Below are 10000 nucleotides of genomic sequence, written 5' to 3' on the forward strand. Positions count from 1 at the left end.
ACGGAATTCTGACAAAAGAATCTTTACGATATATTAATGAGAAAATATTTACGAAATATTGCCAAGAGAATCTTTCCCAAATGTTAACAAGAGAATCTTTACGAAATATTACCAAGAGAATCTTTACGAAATATTGCTAAGAGAATCTTTACGAAATATTGCCAAGAGAATCTATATACATAAAAACGGAATTACGGAATTCTGACAAAAGAATCTTTACGAAATATTAATGAGAAAATATTTACGAAATATTGCCAAGAGAATCTTTACCAAATGTTAACAAGAGAATCTTTACGAAATATTACCAAGAAAATCTTTACAAAATATTGCTAAGAGAATCTTTACGAAATATTGCCAAGAGAATCTATATCTAATTAAATAAAAATGGAAATGGTCAAAACTAAAATTTTTGAACGAAAGTGCGTGACCCGAACAAAAGGTAACAGGGGGGTCATGGACCGGGGTGAGTGTTTTAACAGTGATCTGGCGCGGGGACGGTCTGGAAGAAAACGATTTATACGGTTACTATACACAACAACATGGGTGTATCTTCTAATATAAAAAAAATTAATGGTTGCTTACGCCGTCCGGTGGTAATTCGGTCACACCCTTCGCGTTTGGTGGTAAATCGGTTACACCGCCAACTACGGTGAAGAAGAAGAACTCGAAGAAGAAGAAGAACTCGAAGAAATCGAAGAAGAAGAGGAAGAACTCGAAGAAGAAGAAGAAGAAGAAGAAGAAGAAGAAGAAGAAGAAGAAGAACTCAAAGAACTCGAAGAAGAGGAAGAAGAAGAACTCGAAGAACTCGAAGAAGAAGAAGTAGAACTCGAAGAAGAAATCGAAAAACTCGAAGAAGAAGAACTCGAAGAACTCGAAGAACTCGAAAAAGAAGAACTCGAAGAACTCGAAAAAGAAGAACTCGAAGAACTCGAAAAAGAAGAACTCGAAAGAGAAGAACTCGAAGAAGAACTCGAAGAAGAAGAACTCGAAGAAGAAGGAGAACTCGAAGAAGAAGAACTCGAAGAACTCGAAGAAGAACTCGAAGAACTCGAAGAAGAACTCGAAGAAGAACTCGAAGAAGAACTCGAAGAACTCGAAGAAGAATTCGAAGAACTCGAAGAACTCGAAGAACTCGAAAAAGAACTCGAAGAAGAACTCGAAGAACTCGAAGAAGAACTCGAAGAAGAACTCTTTATTTTCCAATAAAGGGGCGTAGCCCAAGGCGCGCAGCGCCCGCGCCTAAGGCGCAGCGCCGCAGGCCAAGGCCCCCGGCGTAGCCGGTGGGCCTTGACGACTTTGACGACTCCTTTTGGAGACTGAAGGCTCCTTTAGGAGATTTTGAAGACTCCTTCGTAATACTTCAAAGTTGAATAACCGTGGAATTTCCGCGGGTCCTATGTGACATAACATAAACGATTAAAAAAATGTATTGCCTTTATGATTGACCTAACGAGAAAGAAAGAGAGAGAGAGAGAGAGAAAGAGAGAGAGAGAGAGAGAGAGAGAGAGAGAGAGAGAGAGAGAGAGACACGACGGGAGAATTTGACGTCGGGAGACTTTGACGACTACTTTGTAGTAGGTCTAAATAGAATTATGGAATTTATTGTTACTCTTTTATTTTCCCATTTTGGTACATTGAAACTGCCCGTAGGGCAGGGCGCGTAGTATACACAACAACATGGGTGTATACATAAAAAAATATTTCTCTCTAAACCTTCCAACCTCCTACGCAAGGCCCAACCCGGAAATGAGTCATCACCGGAAACACTAACTCCCGGGGACACGTTAATAATATTAACATGGAAAAAGAAAGTGGTGCTAACAAGAAAAAGAGAATCTTTACGGAATTCTGACAAAAGAATCTTTACGATATATTAATGAGAAAATATTTACGAAATATTGCCAAGAGAATCTTTACCAAATGTTAACAAGAGAATCTCTACGAGATATTACCAAGAGAATCTTTACGAAATATTGCTAAGAGAATCTTTACGAAATATTGCCAAGAGAATCTATATACACAAAAAAATAAAGTTTTTCAGTTTTGAAAATTTCCTGGCGTTTTTTTGACCACCTTCCGAAATTTTATTGCCTTTATGATTGACCTAACGAGAAAGAGAAACAGAGAGAGAGACGAGGGGAGAATTTGACGACAACATCAGTAGACTTTGACGACTCCTTTTGGAGACTGAAGACTCCTTCGGGAGATTTTGAAGACTCCTTCGTAAATCCCGTGGAATTTCCATTTATTCAAAGCTTAACGTGTGACGTTATGTCGCGTTGCTTTCTGAGCTACTAAAAGAACTTTACGAAAATAAGGAGATAAATAAATAAATACACAAATAAATAAACAGTATTCAAACATCTATACAAGTTTAATCATAGGTTACATGAATATAATCAAACGTCTATAAATGTTTATTGTGACATGACATAAACGATTCAAAAATCTTTATTGCCTTTATGATTGACCTAACGAAAAAGAGAAGGAGAGAGAGAAAGAAAGAGAGAGAGAGAAAGAGAGAGAGAGAGAGAGAGAGAGAGAGAGAGAGAGAGAGAGAGAGAGAAAGAGCGAGAGAATTTGACAACGTCGGGAGACTTTGACGACTCCTTTTGGAGACTGAAGGCTCCTTTAGGAGATTTTGAAGACTCCTTCGTAATACTTCAAAGTTGAATAACCGTGGAATTTCCGCGGGTCCTATGTGACATAACATAAACGATTAAAAAAATGTATTGCCTTTATGATTGACCTAACGAGAAAGAAAGAGAGAGAGAGAGAAAGAGAGAGAGAGAGAGAGAGAGAGAGAGAGAGAGAGAGAGAGAGAGAGAGAGAGAGAGAGAGAGAGAGAGAGAGAGAGAGAGAGAGAGAGAGAGAGAGAGAGAGAGAGAGAGAGAGAGAGAGAGAGAGAGAGAGAGAGAGAGACACGACGGGAGAATTTGACGTCGGGAGACTTTGACGACTACTTCGTAGTAGGTCTAAATAAAATTATGGAATTTATTGTTACTCTTTTATTTTCCCATTTTGGTACATTAAAACTGCCCGTAGGGCAGGGCGCGTAGTCCAAGCACACCTGGCGAAGCCAGGTCCGGGTGCTTGTTATTTAAAAAAGTGTGCTTTGTGACATGAAAAATCTATATACCTGGCGTACTCCCCTAAAAACAGGGTGTCAAAGAAAAAAATTGATGTAAGAAATTTTTGGCGATTCCCTTAAGGTTTCGAAATTATAAGCGGGCAATGTTGAATGAAACCTATGAGGATATCTATTATAAGCGGGCAACATTGAAACCTATGAAGATATCTATTATAAGCGGGCAACATTGAAACCTTTGAGGATATCTATTATTAGCGGGCAACATTGAAACCTATGAGGATATCTATTATAAGCGGGCAACATTGAAACCTATGAGGATATCTGTACCCTTACGTTTCACATGCGGCAATATCGGAAAAAGTCTACGAAAAATATCGAGATGAAACGAAAGAAAAAAAAAAAATCGAAAGAATTTGCGGGCAGAAATAAGAAACCAGTGAGGATGTCGTTTCCCTCTCTATTGAATGTATGTGCGGGCTACTGTATGTATTAGCGGGCTGATGTATTTGCGGGCTATGAAGATATTAGCGGGCTATTGAATGTATTAACAGCTACTGCATGTATTAGCGGGCAAAAACACAAACCATTGTAACCAAGGTTCAATGGCATTAAACGAGTATTATGAAATCACGGAGGAAGTCGGTTCCCTCTCGGTTTAAAATATATATTGAGGAAGAAAATTACCTCGGTTTGAAAAATACATAGAGGAAGAAAATAACCTCAGTTTGAAATATATATTGAGGAAGAAAATTACCTCGGCTTGAAAAAAAAAACGTACAGGAAAAAAATAACCTCGGTTTGAGATGTATACTCGTATATAGAGGAAGAAAATTACCTCGGTTTGAAAACGAATAGAGGAAGGAAATTACCTCGGTTTGAAAGCACATGTGTCGCGATCTAAAATTGGAAAAATAATCAGAAAATATTTTGGAAACTATTTTTGTAAACCGATGTTCCAGGTTATACCTTTACCTAGGAAAAAAGGAAATACGAAAAAACGATGTTTCAGGTTATACCTTTTCCTAGGAAAAAAGGAGGTACGAAAAGCGCGGTCGTGTCCAGGTTATACCTTTACCTAGGAAAAAAGGAACTACAAAAAATCTATGTTGCAGGTTATACCTTTACCTAGGAAAAAAGGAAATACGAAAAACGATGTCCAGGTTATACCTTTTCCTAGGAAAAAAGGAGGTACGAAAAGCGCGGTCGTGTCCAGGTTATACCTTTACCTAGGAAAAAAGGAGATACAGATTTTTTTATGTTGCAGGTTATACCTTTACCTAGGAAAAAAGGAGATACAAAAATCTATGATGCAGGTTATACCTTTGCCTAGGAAAAAAGGAGATACAACAAATAGAAAGTCCCGTTATTAAATGAATTCAAAAAAGGTTACGTGCGGTCGTGTCCAAGGTTTATGCCTTTCCTTGATGCAAATGTAAGTCCCGCCAGAAAATGAAATGATTTCTAAAAAAGGAAAACGTGCGGTCGTGTCCAAGGTTTATGCCTTTCCTTGATGCAAATTGTAAGTCCCGCCTGAAAAATTAAATTAATTAAAAAAAAAAAAAGGGTTTGCGCGGTCAAGGTTATACCTTCCTTGAGGAAATTGTAAGTCCCGCATGGAAATAAAATTTATTTTAAAAAAGGATTTGCGCGGTCAAGGTTATACCTTCCTTGAGGAAATTGTAAGTCCCGCATGGAAATAAAATTTATTTTAAAAAAGGATTTGCGCGGTCGTGTTCAAGGTTATACCTTCCTTGAGTAAATTGTAAGTCCCGCCAGAAAAAAATAAATGAATCTTAAAAAAGGGGTTTGCGCGGTCAAGGTTATACCTTCCTTGAGGAAATTGTAAGTCCCGCATGGAAATGAAATTTATTTTAAAAAAGGATTTGCGCGGTCAAGGTTATACCTTCCTTGAGGAAAATGTAAGTCCCGCCAGAAAAATTAAATGGCATGCGCGGTTGTACATGTTTCAAGGATGAAAAATTCCCTTGGTATATCGGTACCTGAGGTATGCGCGGTTGTACATGTTTCAAGGATGAGAAATTCCCTTGGTATATGAGATCAGACAAAAAACTGTGTGAAACACAATGATCCCTCGGTAAATGAGGTTTTGAGGTTGAAACTTTCCCTCATCGAAATTATGCATGATACAATTTAGTGAGGAAGCATCATTCCCTCAATGGAGACAGCCCTTCATGACATAAAATAGTAAAAATGAAATCACTCTTCAATATATAAAAATCCCAAGAATTAAAGTTATGCCGTGGAATATTTAAATCCCGCGAGTTTGAGTTAAACCTCTGTAAATGAACGTCCAATATGTTAAAAGGAACAATATAAGTGAAATTCTATAACTCCATCTGTGAGAGGAATTCTCGCGTGCTAAGATTTAAACGAGGTTGACATTAAATCCTCGGTAAATTAAAGCCCCGTGACTATATAAGGAGGACAAAAAGTTGTCCTGTGATTGGGATTTGCGCGATTATACAAAAAATTTGAGTTCTCCGTTACATTACGGTTTTCTATATTTCAACAGCTATTGAGACAGACATTCCCTCAAAAGCTGGACAGTTACTGTTCCTGTTAAAGGATATTATATGAACCAGGCGCACGCGAAATACAAGAAACATCTTGTACAGATGTCAGTGGCAAATTAAATTGCTTGTGTCCTAATGACAACCGTCGGTGACTGATTTCTATACCACAACGGCAGTTACGGTCAGCAATAAATCTATGCATGTCAGTGGAGTGCGTACCGGGTTGTGTACATGCGCATTTCTGATGCACTGTCTCGGACTTGTGAAAAACAGGCCACACTGTTGCCTTAAAAATCATATGTGTAAAATATGAATACATAATCCATGTTTGGACCCATAGAAAGGAATGGAAAACTGAGCTCCCATTAAAAATGAGGATATTAAGCGGTGCTTTCGCGGAAATAATGTAAAGTTCCAGAGATGAGGACGTTGATGTATTGGATGATGTTGTACATATAATTAGCATTAATGCTAATAGTACAGATTTATTGCATCTAAAGGAATCAGGTTCTTCTTGCACATTGCCTGCCCTCTCTTTCGGCTATGGATGAACTGAAATGTTTCACTTAAGTAGTTTCCGTGTTCACCTATATGATTTCCGATATAAACGAATTGTGAAGCGGTGCACTGTATGTCTAACATCATTATCACTCTGACTTACAGGATTAATACTGGAACCTATTAGCCAAATATTGAAGAGCTATGTCTACATTACATAAAATTGGAATAAACAGATTATCTTAATTTTCTGCATATGTCAGCCGTGACCGTGAGTGATGAACATATGTCAATTATTATACCAGAGATTTCTGCATATGTCATTACGTTATACCAGTGTCATAATTTGGATTCTGCCTACACTTCGAGACCATGGTTTAACTTGAATAAATTGGTTCAAGGTCTACGTCTTGCTGTTGCCAAACCCAAGACAATATTTGCAAAACTATTTGTCTCATGTCAAGGTGCCGTATAACCATTGACACATGATACAAAATCCGCGTGTTATATGAATACCGTGTTTCTGCTCAAATATTGCGAGCATTACACAAAATAAATGATTCTAATTCAAGAACAATATTAACAAGGAACATATTAAATGAGATGCGAAGCCCCATCTGACTTAAATCTTCGCTCACACCGCCGCGATTGAATTCTTAAGGACACCGTTAACCTGTTATAAGGGATGAGTATGCCAGTTGATTGAAACAAATCTGATCAGTCACAAATGACTAGGGTGTTGGGAGTGACATTGTTGGACTTGGACCTGTATGCCGCGATATTATTCTTCATCATCCCTCACGTCCTAAGACGGACAGACACATTACACATCGTTGTATCCACAACGATTGTTTGGACAATTGTGCTGCCTCTAAGACTGTTTTGCAGATACGCATTGGACCGGTCCCATAGGATTTGGCCAGGTGCTGAGACAACTCTGCAGCGGACTTGTCATCACCTTTGACCCGAGTCGCCCGGTTTGTGGGAGAGCACCCACGCTATTCTCCTTTGGCCTATCGCCCGGTTTGTGGGAGAGCACCCACGCTATTCTCCTTTGGCCTATCGCCCGGTTTGTGGGAGAGCACCCACGCTATTCTCCTTTGGCCTATCGCCCGGTTTGTGGGAGAGCACCCACGCTATTCTCCTTTGGCCTATCGCCCGGTTTGTGGGAAAGCACCCACGATATTCTGCATTGGACCACAACTGAGGCCCTGTCTTTGTTGCCTCAGGGATAATTGGATCACATTGAGGCCCTATCTTTGTCGCCTCGTGGATGCATCTTCCATATCATCAAGAATTACACCTGCATTAATTATTTTAAAAAATTATAAAAATATTTTTAAACACATTTTATTGTGTCAAAGCTGTTTATATATATATAGATATATATATATTTACGGAGGTTTTTTACACTCTGGGCCCATCGTTCTCATGGCCGGTTGATTTCCACTGTGTGGACTTCTATCTCTCTGAGTTCGAGGCCCCTAGAGTTTTTTCCCTCCTCATCAGTCTTGTTTTGTGTTGGAGTGTGCTGGGTCGTTTAAGGCTGTGACATTGGTCGTGGCGTGTGGGGACACACGCTTCTTCGGAGGGGGGCTATGTGGTGATTGGTTTGACGACGGCATCATCACCACTAGACAGTGATACTAGTGATACTAGTTTTCGTCATCGCGTCGCGCGCTGGGTACCTAGTGATACTAGTGATACTAGTTTTCGTCATCGCGTCGCGCGCTGGGTACCTAGTGATACTAGTGATACTAGTTTTCGTCATCGCGTCGCGCGCTGGGTACCTTATCAGCCCATAACACTTTCTGTCTCGTGAGGTCGTCCTTTCTGTAATGTATTTCGTGACCTCTTGACCCCCCGTATGAATTGACCCTTGTTTAAGGGAAGGCGGGAACTTAGAAGAGGCGTATGTTTCCCACGTGTCCCCATTGGCCATTTCTCCCATACAGAGAGATTTTTAGCAAATCAAAATTAGTTGTAGGAGGAGCTTATATCATTAAGAGCTTTCTTCCTAGCCAACATCTAAGTCAAGTTCAGTCTGCTCGGACACTCAAAAGTATTCAGTCAAAGTTGTCAGAGCTCTAACTATTATATATCAATCTAGCCTAAAGCTAAGTATAAGTGATTCGTTCATTTGATCAGAGGTTACAGTTGGAACTGCAACCAGGATTTATACAAGGTCGGTGTCTATTAATTAAGTCCAGCCTCCCACACCCGCACACCCGTACACAGCACAGTCATTATTTTGACTCTGAAGTAATAATACCAATAATAAAAGTCACATATTTGAGAAACACTAGTCTCATTCACCACCAAATGTGAAGTAAAAAACTATATGTATAAAGTTTGTTCGTGTTCCTTGTGATCTAAACTATCTTGGCCAGCTACCACCTACCTATCTATATATTTATATTTAGTCGTAAACAAGGAGCGCGACATATATATATATATATATATATATATATATATATATATATATATATATATATATATATAGATATGCCTATATTTGTATATATGTATAGGGGTTACACTTAGAGGTTATATCTGGCATTTATACATTAATATTAGTGAGTTAGTTGTAGTGCAATGAATCTAGTTAGTATTAGTGAATGTATCCTCACGTGGTGTATGGATTATAGTTATGATTGTGTAGTTTGGTGGTTATATAGGAATGATTAATGATCTGTCTAGCGAGAGACTTGTGGCGTTAATTGGAAGGGTCCCGCGATAGTGACGTCACGCTGACTCAAGTTCTTGGCGATTTTGTAATGTGTATGTGTCAGCAAGACTGGAGGTATTGCAAGGGGCCAGTGCCTGCCGACAGCTTCTTGCATGTATGTGGATCACGTGTCAGGCATGTGATATATCGTATATATTATTTCAGAGTTAGTACACACACACGCGCGCACACACACACACGCACACACACACACACACACACACACACACACACACACACACACACACACACACACACACACACACACATATATATATATATATATAATACTGATGACCCACTTTCGGAGAAGAATAAGCGAAGATATAGAGATCTGTATATTTCGATCACTTACTGTGATCCTCTTCGGCAGATATGAGTTACAAAGTACAGAACAATGTGTATTTATAGTAAAGCAGTGAGGTAGCATGAGGGGACGAGGCTCAGGTCAACACGCCCGGCACGCATGCTCGCATCTTGGTAGCTCAGGTCACATGACCGGCGTTGCATGGGCCTTGGTGATTTTTGTCCACCGCTAATGTTGATGGTAACATTTTATTTATGGCAAAAGAAGAAATACAGTCTGGTGACCATTGACCATGGGAAATGTTATAATTTGGGAAATTATTTATTAAGGAGGATTCTACTATTTTTCTTCTGAAACTACATTTGGATTTATAAATTATTTCAGCATCGTCCCAATTTATTCGGTGGTTTTTATTGGCGACGTGCTGAAATACTGCGGAATTTTCCTGTCCGTATTTAACAGAGTTCTTTGTGCTCCTTAACCCTGGTATTGAGATCTCGACCCGTCTGTCCCCAATATACATCATTGCAATCTAAACAAGGTAATTTATAAACTCCAGGAGTTGTATTACTCTTGGATCTATGATGTATATTGACAACTTTACTGAACAAATTATTAGGATAATGGAAGATAAAATTTACCTTTTCCTTTGGTAACATGTGAGACAATTCATGGATTGATTTGTTAAAAGGCAATTTTATGCTTCTATTATCCCAATGATGATTCATGGCGGAATGGGAATCTGTTTTGTGAAAACTAATTTTGGCCTTGCTAAGAGCTTTTTGTAAAAACCACGGCGGGTATCCTAATTTTGTTAGTTGATTTTTCACTGAATTTAGTTC

At 39.0% G+C, this 10000-nt stretch overlaps 1 long non-coding RNA gene across 1 annotated transcript; it reads right to left on the reverse strand.

The window, feature by feature from the left end:
• Positions 1-6248: 6248 nt before the first annotated feature.
• Positions 6249-8249, reverse strand: LOC143017831 (uncharacterized). The gene is made up of 2 exons (XR_012965703.1): positions 7863-8249; positions 6249-7811 (listed from the first exon to the last, which is right to left on the reverse strand). It is a non-coding gene; the product is annotated as an uncharacterized LOC143017831 (long non-coding RNA).
• Positions 8250-10000: the final 1751 nt, after the last annotated feature.

The sequence above is a fragment of the Oratosquilla oratoria genome, chromosome 33 (genome assembly GCF_046742065.1).
Source record: "Oratosquilla oratoria isolate Oo_2021 chromosome 33, ASM4674206v1, whole genome shotgun sequence".
Lineage (NCBI taxonomy): Eukaryota > Metazoa > Arthropoda > Malacostraca > Stomatopoda > Squillidae > Oratosquilla > Oratosquilla oratoria.